The sequence below is a fragment of the Pelophylax lessonae genome (assembly GCF_965119305.1).
Source record: "Pelophylax lessonae genome assembly, chromosome: 11".
Lineage (NCBI taxonomy): Eukaryota > Metazoa > Chordata > Amphibia > Anura > Ranidae > Pelophylax > Pelophylax lessonae.
In genome coordinates, this window is record NC_138778.1 from 124,206,570 (window position 1) to 124,218,694 (window position 12,125).

Consider the following 12,125-nt stretch of genomic DNA (forward strand, 5'->3'; position numbering starts at 1 on the left):
CACCATATAAAGCGGCACGGACATATGACTGAAACGGACAGACAGGTAAGCGAAGCAGGCAAACAAACAGATGGCTTTAAACAGTGATTTGCATACCCGGTCTGATATTCAACCAGTATATGTGTCTGAGCAGTCAGGACGCTCTGCAGCTAAATGTCCTCTGGTCTGTGGATATTGCAGTCCGGTGTATAAGATTATGCTCACTGATAGACACACTTTGTATGTCTCCGACCGTTCAGTTAGCCTTCCATCTCTATAGATTTCACCAGGACAGGCATGTTTGCAAACATTTAGTCACAGGAACAGAGCCGTTTACTGACCGTATGGATGGTATGAGTCCGTGTGATGTCCGCTTAGTGTCGTCCGTCAGTATGAAGAAGTCAGTCCGGTTGTGTGTCCGGCCATGGTGAGTCTGTTGAGGGGGCAAGCCTTAGTGTCCGCCAGAGAGCGTGGGAGCTTTTCCGTCTACCAAACAGGGCTTGGGCATCGAACATCCTACAGGACGTCCTGAAGAAGCGTGCTGCGTCACGCGAAACGCGTCGACGTCACACACTACTACGCCTGCGGACTCCACCCTCCACCCTATCGGAAACACTGACCGCGTACACAGCCCGGATGTTCGATGCCCAAGCCCTGTTTGGTAGACGGAAAAGCTCCCACGCTCTCTGGCGGACACTAAGGCTTGCCCCCTCAACAGACTCACCATGGCCGGACACACAACCGGACTGACTTCTTCATACTGACGGACGACACTAAGCGGACATCACACGGACTCATACCATCCATACGGTCAGTAAACGGCTCTGTTCCTGTGACTAAATGTTTGCAAACATGCCTGTCCTGGTGAAATCTATAGAGATGGAAGGCTAACTGAACGGTCGGAGACATACAAAGTGTGTCTATCAGTGAGCATAATCTTATACACCGGACTGCAATATCCACAGACCAGAGGACATTTAGCTGCAGAGCGTCCTGACTGCTCAGACACATATACTGGTTGAATATCAGACCGGGTATGCAAATCACTGTTTAACCACTTGCTGACCGCCGCACGACTATCTACGTCGGCGGTCAGCCCCTCACAGGCAAAGTGACGTAGGGCTACGTCACTAGCTTGTGAGGGTCTAGGGAGCGAGCGCGCGCCCCCGGAGGCGCGCTCCCGCTCCCGAGTGGTCACGGACCCCCCCGCGCGTGTGACCGGCGGACCCGATCGCCGCCGGCCACTCTGCGATCGGCGGGGGAGAGGGAGAAAGTCAGGCAGCTTGTGTAAACAAGCTGCCTGTCATTCTCCTCGCTGTATGAGAGCTGATCACATGGATCTACTATGTAGATCCGTTGATCACTCTGCATACAGCTGAAGCCCCAGCCAATCACAGTTAGAATCACGCCCCTAGGGACACACACAGCCCCTCCCTCTCAAATAAAGTTAACCCCTTCACTACCAGTGTATTTTTACAGTAACAGTGCATATGTATAGCACTGATTACTGTAGAAATGTCACTGGTAACCCCAAAAGTGTCAGAAATGTCAGTCAAGGGTCCGATCTGTCCGCCGCAATGTCGCAGTACCGCAAAAAAAATCGCAGATCGCCGCCATTACGCGTTAAAAAAAAAAACACCAAAAATGACAAAAATCTTTCCCTTAGTTAGTAAACGCAATAACTTTTGCGCAAACCAATCAAAATACGCTTTTTGCGATTTTTTTTACCAAACATAGGTAGCATAAAACAAATTGGCCGAAAATTTTAAAAAATTTTGATTTTTACATTTTTTTTTGGGGGAATTTCATATAAAAAAAAGGGAAAAATATTGCCATTTTTGCAAAATGGACGCTCTTTTTTTGTTTATAGCGCGTGATCAAAAAATCGCACAGGTGATCAAATACCGCCAAAAGAAAGCTCTGTTTGTGGGAAAAAAAGGACGCCAAATTCGTTTAGGTACAGCGTCGCACGACCGCGCAATTCTCCGTTAAAGTCACGCAGTGCCGAATCGCAAAATACCCCCTGGTCGGAATGGGGGTAAAATCTTCCGGGGCTTAAGTGGTTAAAGCCATCTGTTTGTTTGCCTGCTTCGCTTACCTGTCTGTCCGTTTCAGTCATATGTCCGTGCCGCTTTATATGGTGTCTACTGCTGTGTTCTGTGTTTAAAGATTCATCTGGAAAGTGCAGCCATTCAATACATGTCCATTTACCAGAGGAAGTTGTGGTAGAGCCATCAATTGCCCTTGTATACCATATGGGTGTGAGGACCCTGCACCTAACGGTCATATACGGAGACTTTTGATAACCACCAACCAAAACTTTTATATCAAAATTTGCACAAATATCCCCAACTGGATGCTTCTACTGGAGGTGGCTTTATCCATACATATCATGTTCATACTCCAAGAGTACTACAAATAATTTTATTTTTATCATGAATATTTTTTGAATATTTTTGATTTTTCAAGTGATTGTTGCATTTTTCAATGTGCAATTGGGGTGGTGGGTGGAGTCTGCAGCGTAGTGGTGCCATTTTTCACCAGACAGGACCTTTTATAGTGTTTCATCTTCATGTCGATTGGTAATTCTCTTATTACATTCTGTGCAATGTTGATGCTGTTGTTTTAACTTTTATTCCATAATTTTTCATTCAATAAAGCTCTATGTGATTCAATTTACCTCACCTTCGTTGTAGCCATACTTTGCAACTGCTTTTCTTTCACTTTTGTTTTTTGTTTACACAAGCTGCCTGACTTTCTCCCTCTCCCCCGCCGATCGCAGAGTGGCCGGCGGCGATCGGGTCCGCCGGTCACACGCGCGGGGGGGTCCGTGACCACGCGGGAGCGGGAGCGCACCTCCGGCGGCGCGCGCTCGCTCCCTAAACCCTCACAGGCGAGCGACGTAGACCTACGTCACTTTGCCTGTGAGGGGCTGACCGCCGCCGTAGATAGTCGTGCGGCGGTCGGCAAGTGGTTAAAATATTATATACTGTATATATATATACATACACACACTCTGATCAACCATACCGATTACAACTACCCACCTAATATACAGTAGGTCACCTTTTGCCACCAAAACAGCCCTGAACTTGAAATGTATACTCCTGTCGACTTCTGAAGGTATACTGTGGTATCTGCCACCAAGCCATCAGTAGTCGATACTTTAAGTCTTTAAATTGTGAGATGCGGCCTCCATAGATCAGACTTGTTTTTCCAGCACATCCCACAGATGCGCAATAGGACTGAGATCTGGAGAACTTGGGGGCCAATTTAAAACCTTGAAGACACCTTCTGCCATTGCTCTGTGATCCAGTTCTGATGTTCACTTGCCCATTGTAGGAGATTTTGGCTCTGGATACAGGTCAGCATGGGTTGCCTGACCAGTCTGTGGCTATGCAGCCCCATACACAACAAACTGCAATGCACTGTGTGTTTGACACCTTTCTATCAAAACCAGCATTATCTTTTTCAGCAATGTGAGCTACAGTAGCTATTGGATCAGACTACATTGCCAAGCCTTCACTCCTAACCTGCAATGCACCCTGGCTGCCGATTCTCCTTCCTTGGACCACTTTTGGTAGGTCATGACCACTGCAGACCGGTAACATCCTAAAAGAGCTGCAGTTTTGGAGATGCTCTGACCCAGTCACCTAGCCATTACAATTTGGCCCTTGTCAGTCACTCATATCCTTACTCTTACCCATTTTTTCTGCTTTCAACACATCAACTTCAGGGCCAACATGTTCACTTGCTGCTTAACCACTTAAGCCCCGGAAGATTTTACCCCCTTCCTGACCAGGGCCTATTTTGCGATTCGGCACTGCGTGAGTTTAACGGACGATTGCGTGGTCGCGCGATGCTGTACCTAAACGAATTTGATGTCCTTTTTTTCCCACAAATAGAGCTTTCTTTTGGTGGTATTTGATCACCTGTGAGATTTTTACTTTTTGCGCTATAAACAAAAAAAGAGCATCAATTTTGCAAATAAACAATATTTTTCACATTTTTTTTATATGAAATTCCCCCCCCCCCCCAAAAAAAAAGTAAAAATCTAAATTTTTTAACATTTTGGGCCAATTTTTTTTTTTACTGTATGTTTGGTAAAAAAAATCGCAAAAAGCGTATTTTTATTGGTTTGCGAAAAAGTTATTGCGTTTACTAACAAAGGGAAAGATTTTTGTCATTTTTGTTGTTTTTTTTTTTTTTAACGCGTAATGGCGGCGATCTGCGTTTTTTTTTTTTTGCGGGACTGCGACATTGCGGCGGACAGATCGGACCCTTGACTGACATTTTTGACACTTTTGGGGCTACCAGTGACATTTCTACAGTAATCAGTGCTATACATATACACTGTTACTGTAAAATTACACTGGCAGTGAAGGGGTTAACTTTTTTTTTTGAGAGGGAGGGGTTATGTGTGTCCCTAGGGGCGTGATTCTAACTGTGATTGGCTGTGGCTTGAGGTGTAGGAACAGTGATCAACGGTCCTACATAGTAGAACCGTATGATCACTGTTTCTACACAGGGAAGAATGACAGGGGGCTTGTTTACATTAGCCGCCTGCCTTTCTCCCGCTCTAACGGACGATCGCGAGTGACCGGCGGACATCAGGTCCACCGGGCACATGCGCGGGGGGGGGTCCGTGACCACGTGGGAGCGCGGCTCAGGCGGCGCGCGCTCGCTCCCTAGACCCTCACAGGCTAGCGACGTAGTCCTACGTCGCTTTGCCTGTGAGGGGCTGACCGCCGACGTACATAGTCGTGCGGCGGTCGGCAAGTGGTTAATATATTGCACTCACTTTCAGGTGCTGTTGTAACATATTCATCAATGTTATTCACTTCACTCACTTTCAGTGGTCATAATGTTATGGCTTATCGGGGGGTGTGTGTGTGTGTGTGTGTATATATATATACTGTGTCCTGGATATCTGTATATACATCCTATACTCTAGGCATGTACTGTGACATGCACATGTTAATAAATATTTAGAACATTTACTGTGCCAAATAATTATATGGTATTATACTGATGTTTGTAAAATGATTCATAATAATAGATTAGCAGTTCGGAAATCCATAACGGTTGACAGGCTTGTGACGACTGTATGAAACACACTGTCCAAACAGAGACGGCTGTTAAGTGTTGAAACAATTAGGCATCCATTAGGATCTGTATCCAACCAATGGAGCATGCTGAGTAGAAAGTTTAAATTGTTTATTCATTGCATACAGTATAACTTAGGATAAAAATATCACGAAGCAAAACATTTTCTGTAAATAGGTATGAATAAAATGATTTTCTGCTGCAAGGCTAACATTTATGTTTTGGTTAGTTTTTTTTTTTTTTAATCTCTCAAGTAGTATATTTTACATGAAAAGATTTCAGGTACAGAGTTGTAATTACTAAAGGGTTCAGTCTACATGTATGCTGACAGTTCAGTCTGCGCTCCTGCTGAATGTCTACTTTGACAAAATACATTTCAGGACAGACCACCATTCAGCATTCAATTTTCTAGATTTTATGCTACTTGACCTGGTTTTCCATTCTCACACCTTTTTTTTTTTTTATACCAGTTGCACATACTGTATATTATACATACTACAAGGTCCTGGCAACTACACTTATTGTTCTTCAGTCCCATTTAGTGCTCCCCAGGAGCCCCCACATAACCTTCCATACTTTGCTTTCCCTCACTGCTATCACTGTGTATCATAACAGGCCTCCTCAGTCAGACAACTATCCGGAGCACTGTGCATAACAGGCCTCCTGAGTCACGACCATCCAAAGGACCAGAGCATTGTGCATTACAGGCCTCCTCAGACTGCCAAGAGCACTGTGTAGCATTACAGGCCTCCTCAGATCACCATCCAGAGCACTGTGTGCATTACAGGACTCCTCAGACCACCGTCCAGAGCATTTTACAGCATTACAGGCCTCCTCAGACCACCATCCCAGAGCATTGTGCATTACAGGCCTCCTCAGACTGCCAAGAGCACTGTGTAGCATTACAGGCCTCCTCAGATCACCATCCAGAGCACTGTGTGCATTACAGGACTCCTCAGACCACCGTCCAGAGCATTTTACAGCATTACAGGCCTCCTCAGACCACCATCCCAGAGCATTGTGCATTACAGGCCTCCTCAGACCACCATCCCAGAGCACTGTGCAGCATTACAAGGCCTCCTCAGACCACCATCCCAGAGCATTGTGCATTACAGGCCTCCCCAGACCCCCGTCTTGAGCACTGTGCAGCATTACAAGGCCTCCTCAGACCACCATCCCAGAGCATTGTGCATTACAGGCCTCCTCAGACCACCGTCTAGAGCACTGTGTAGCATTACAGGCCTCCTCAGATCACCATCCAGAGCACTGTGCATTACAGGCCTCCTCAGACCACCATCTAGAGCACTGTGCAGCAATACAAGGCCTATTCAGACCACCATCCCAGAGCATTGTGCATTACAGGCCTCCCCTCAAACCACCGTCCAGAGCACTGTGCAGCATTACAAGGCCTAATTAGACCACCGTCCAGAGCACTGTACAGCATTACAGGCCTCTTCAGACTACAGTCCAGAGTGTCTGTGTCTTTGTTTAAACTTTAAAGCATTGTAAAGCGCTGCGCAAACTGTTGGCGCTATATAAATCCTGTATAATAATAATAAATAATAATACCATAAATAATAAAATATTAGATTTGTTTTACTCCAGGAGTATATAATAAGTTTGGAAATTCTAGAGTAATGCTTAAATAATGCATTACAATTTAACTAAACCCATTTAAATTGAGTTGACTAATATGATTTTAATTGACTAAAATGTACTGGAGATTTTAGCTGACTAAATATGACTAAAACAATTACAGATGACTGCCTCATTTCCACTGAGTGGTACGGTTCGCTTCAGTATGGTACGGTTCGGTACGGTACACATTGCGTTTCCACTGCCAATAGTACCCTTTTCATGATAGGCGTGGTGTAGCTGGTCACAGCAGGAAAGCTGTGATAGACGATTCTCTGTCAACCAATCAAAGTTCTGCAGAGTGTAGCTCCACCCAGTTGGTACGGGTCTAATGTGCTTGGTACCCCAACGAAAGGGTACCAAAAAGTGGTACGGTACGGTTCGGAATTAGGGTACCATTCATAATGGAAACGGCATAAATAGCGTACAGTACCGGACCGAACCGTACCAGAAAGCTCAGTGGAAACGCGCCATAAAATGCGACTAAAACTAAAATGGCATTTTAGTCAAAAGTTCATGACAAAACTAAATCGAAATTTGACGCCAAAATTAACAATGTTTAACACAAAAGAACCCTTGAAATAATTGTAATTTTCAATTTTCGTTTTCTCGGGGAACCCCTGCTAAATTATTGCAATTGTAGCGCAATGATTCTATGATTAAGTCCCAGTGGGTGGGGGGAAACATGTCAGAGGGTGTGGCTTGTGGAGTAGTGTAAGGCTGAGGCCATCTGAGACATGTTAACCACACAGACTGAATTGTGAAAGCAGTGATTTTTCCAAGTACTGTATGCTATACACTACTGGATAGTAATATTTCCAGCTGGCACACCATTCCTGAGTACCAGCGGGACTATAAACATTCCCCTTCTTTGCTTTAAGTGGCACTACAAGTATTAGCAGGTCACATCTTTAACTCATGGTCAGAGGTGTATTTAGGATTTGTGCTGCCCTAGGCCTTACTAAACTTGTGCACCCCATAATTTAAATATGACCCGCCCCTTCCTGCCAAGGCCAATACCCTTCCTGTTTAAGACCCCCCTGGCATCTGCAAACCCTACCCCTTCCTCTTTAGGCTTCACCAGTGCAGTGGCTGGTGCGAATGGACCCTAAGCTGTGTTGAGAGGCTTTTGCTTGCTTCAAGTAGGTTTTCCATACCTACGCAAGTCTATTGGACGTTTTTGGGGGCGTCAGACGGATTTGACCCATAGGCCCTGCCACCCGGCCCAGTCCGGCCCATAAGAATGTCGCTACACTAAAAGCCAGGAGGAAGCTGTATTTTTCATGCGGGGCGGCTTTTTTGTCGCCCCCCTGCAAAATGCTGCCCTGGGCCTTGTTGGCCTAGGCCAAGATACAGCGTTGCTCGTGGTACATTTGCGTAGTTAGCAAGTTGTAAATATAATAAAACATAAAAGAACAAAGAATATAATGTATCTAGCATATTTGACAACTAGAACAGTTTTTTTTTTTTACAAGCCCCTTTATATTGAAAAATGTGTCCCTTACATAGGTGATCAGTGGAAAAAAAGCCTTTCCTATTTTGGCTATCGTGTAGTGGTCCCATAGATTAATGGCCAATGAGAGAATGACCCCTTATATTCTTGATCAGTGGGAGAAGGACACTCTTGCATTGTAGACCAGTGGGTAGACTTTCCTCCTTAAGCCCCGTACACACGTACCGATGGTCGGCATACAAATGTTCCTCTTTTCTCCCCGGGATGTCGGTGTCTGCTGAAAAGTGCAAAGACAGCACAAGGACAGCACAAGAATTTTGTCCGCCGACTGCAGAAGTGATGTCATGTAATGGTTAACTTTCCCTGTGTTTTCTATTTTCTGAGCATGCCCAGTCTTGCAAATCTGCGGTCTGTCGGCCGAATTGTGTACTGACAGGCGAACAATCGTCCGTTCTGGTGTCGGCATACAAATATTTTCATGTTTGCAAGAAAGACTTTTGTCCGCGGATTGTGCGCAGACATCTGTCGGAGGCACCATACTAACACGCGTACAATCGGCAGATCCTTCGTCCACCGACGTTTGTATGCCGACGATCGGTACGTGTGTACGGGCCTTTACAGACAGTTATACAGATAATTCATATCAGTGGGAGTTAGAAACAGTTCATTGCTCAAGGAACCCTTAGCAACTTCTTGAGGAACCTAAGGTTGAGAAACATTGAGTTAGAAAGACTATCACTATTGACTGAGTGGTGTAAGTCCTGCCCCAGTTGTCTTCTGCTAAACTACTCAAACCCCTAGACTTTCCTATCACCACTACATAGACTAATCATTCTGCAGTCTCATTGTAAGCACTAGGAGGGCTAATAAGGCTCCTTGAGACAACACAGGAATTGTGGCCAAGTGAGTCTTGGCCACAATTCCTGTGTTGTCTCACCTGTGGTACTATTTGTTTCACATGTGACCTGGGTGGTCACATGTGAAAAAAATAGTGCCACTCAAAAGCCTCCCATTCGTTCTTCCATCAGTTCTCTTCCCACATTGGATGCCAACCCCTCTAGGAGCACAACTCACTACATGGATCAACCACCATAGCAAAATTAGGGGCTCAAACCAGGCAACCACATTTGCTGGTAAACTAGTAAAGCATGCAGCCAAGATGCGGGGACTGTGATCTATGTGGTGTGTTCCATCTAATTTTGCTACCAAGACACAGGGCAACTTTGAATTTCTCATATGATCACTTTTTGAACAAAACCCTTTCAATGGTATATTTGACAGACCGAATCGTAACACATATTTAGAGTTTACATACACTTTCGATGCATTTACACTGCCCAAATGGAAACTGAGAAACCTGAACTAAAAAGGCAGATCTGCTTTAATCAATCAGGCAGGCATGATATACGAAGGGTGGAGGTGAAACGTGTCAACTGTAAAAAGCAGGTCCCTCAGTAGTCTGTTATATAGTGTACATACAATATCTCACAAAAGTGAGTACACCCCTCACATTTTTGTAAATATTTTATTATATCTTTTCATGTAGCAACACTGAAGAAATTACACTTTGCTACAATGTAAAGTAGTGAGTGTACAGCTTGTATAACCGTGTAAATTTGCTGTCCCCTCAAAATAATTCAACACACGGCCATTAATGTCTAAACCACTTGCAACAAAAGTGAGTACACCCCTAAGTGAAAAAGTCCAATTTGGGCCCAAAGCATCAATATTTTGTGTGACCACCATTATTTTCCAGCACTGCCTTAACCCTCTTGGGCATGGAGTTCACCAGAGCTTCACAGGTTGCCATTGGAGTCCTCTTGCACTCCTCCATGATGACATCATGGAGCAGGTGGATGTTAGAGACCTTGCGCTCCTCCATCTTACGTTTGAGCATGCCCCACAGATGCTCAATAGGGTTTAGGTGTAGAGACAAGCTTTGTCAGTCCATCACCTTTACCCTCAGCTTCTTTAGCAAGGCAGTGGTCGTCTTGGAGATGTGTTTGGGGTCCTTATGTTGGAATACTGCCCTGCAGCCCAGTCTCTGAAGGGAGGGGATCATGCTCTGCTTCAGTATGTCACAGTACATGTTGGCATGCATAGATCCCTCAATGAACTGTAGCTCCCCAATGCCAGCAGCACTCATGCAGCCCCAGACCATGAAACCCCCACCACCATGCTTGACTGTAGGCAAGACACACTTGTCTTTGTACTCATCACCTGGTTGCCGCCACACACACTTGACACCATCTGAACCAAATACGTTTATCTTGGTCTCATCCGACCACAGGACATGGTTCCAGTAATCCATGTCCTTAGTCTGCTTGTCTTCAGCAAGCTGTTTTGGGCTTTCTTGTGCATCATCTTTAGAAGAGGCTTCCTTCTGGGATGACAGCCATGCAGACCAATTTGATGCAGTGTGCAGCGTATGGTCTGAGCCCTGACAGGCTGACCCCCCACCCCTTCAACCTCTGCAGCAATGCTGGCAGCACTCATACGTCTATTTCCCAAAGACAACCTCTGGATATGAGGCTGAGCACGTGCAAACAACCTCTTTGGTCGACCATGGCGAGGCCTGTTCAGAGTAAAACCTGTTAAACCGCTGTATGATCTTGGCCACCGTGCTGCAGCTCAGTTTCAGGGTCTTGGAAATCTTCTTATAGCCTAGGCCATCTTTATATAGAGCAACAATTCTTTTTTTTTTTTCAGATCCTCAAAGAGTTCTTTACCATGAGGTGCCATGTTGAAAATCCAGTGACCAGTATGAGAGAGTGAGAGCGATATCATCAAATTTAACATGCCTGCTCCCCATTCACACCTGAGACATTGTAACACTAACGAGCCCCATGACATTGGGGAGGGAAAATGGCTAATTGTGCACAATTTGGACTTTTTCACTTAGGGGTGTACTCACTTTTGTTGCCAGTGGTTTAGTCATTAATGGCTGTGTGTTGAGTTATTTTGAGGGGACAGCAAATTTACACTGTTATACAAGCTGTACACTCACTACTTTACATTGTAGCAAAGTGTTATTTCTTCCGTGTTGTCACATGAAAAGTTAGAATAAAATATTTATACAAATGTGAGGGGTGTACTCACTTTTGTGAGATACTGTATAGAATCAAATAATTATTACCATGACTTATATGCTTAACAGTACACCGCTATCACCGAACAATATACAAATGCCATTCAGATCCCCAAGTGGTAAGTAAACCCGATATCCCAGGGTTCAAGCATGCACTTCTCTCTAAAAGCCACCATGCTGCCCTATATAATATTATAACTGTATACAGAGAAATCTCATCACTTTCACCAGCATGGGGTTACTCCAAGTGCCTGAGTCTGACAACAAGCTGTCTCTGCAGTAGTGGGAAAAGGAACTGAATAGCTGAGTGCACACAAGAAAAGACTGACAGATATACACATTTTCTACTGCAGCTGATCTGATCAGGAGCGATTTGAACTGCTCTCCTCTTCGGTCTCCAGCGCAGGAATAAGAGTGCTCAGAAATCCTACTTGTGATGTATTATTTAAATATATACAAGATGAATGTGATTTGTCTCCAGCTCTGTGCACGTAAAGTCTTATATAATGCTACGCTTTATCCCAGACTACACTCCGTCTAGGCAACTAATGTAACATGCATTATGCTTTTTGGAGAAAATGTGACAGAGACTATATTATATTTTGTATGTATTGTACCTTTTACAGCCAATAATTCCATTATTGATGGAGCTTGTAATAATAACTGCTTCATTTCTTACTGGTTTTATTTTTTCCAATTCATGCCTGTGCATCGTTTATACAATGTAGTGACCCAGCAGCTTTATGGCCAAATATAACAAATGAATGCACATTTAATGGCCAGCTGTGATGCAGGTCAGCTAGCCTGTCAGTATAGTTTGGGGGTGTGGCAGGAAAGCGGAGTACTTCTTGGAAACCCAGATGA

At 44.7% G+C, this 12,125-nt stretch overlaps 1 protein-coding gene across 1 annotated transcript in view; it reads right to left on the reverse strand.

Moving 5' to 3' along the window:
- LOC309567062 (G protein-activated inward rectifier potassium channel 1-like) overlaps positions 1–12,125 on the reverse strand; it is a 157,853-nt gene that overhangs the window by 126,575 nt on the left and 19,153 nt on the right. The window lies entirely within an intron of this gene.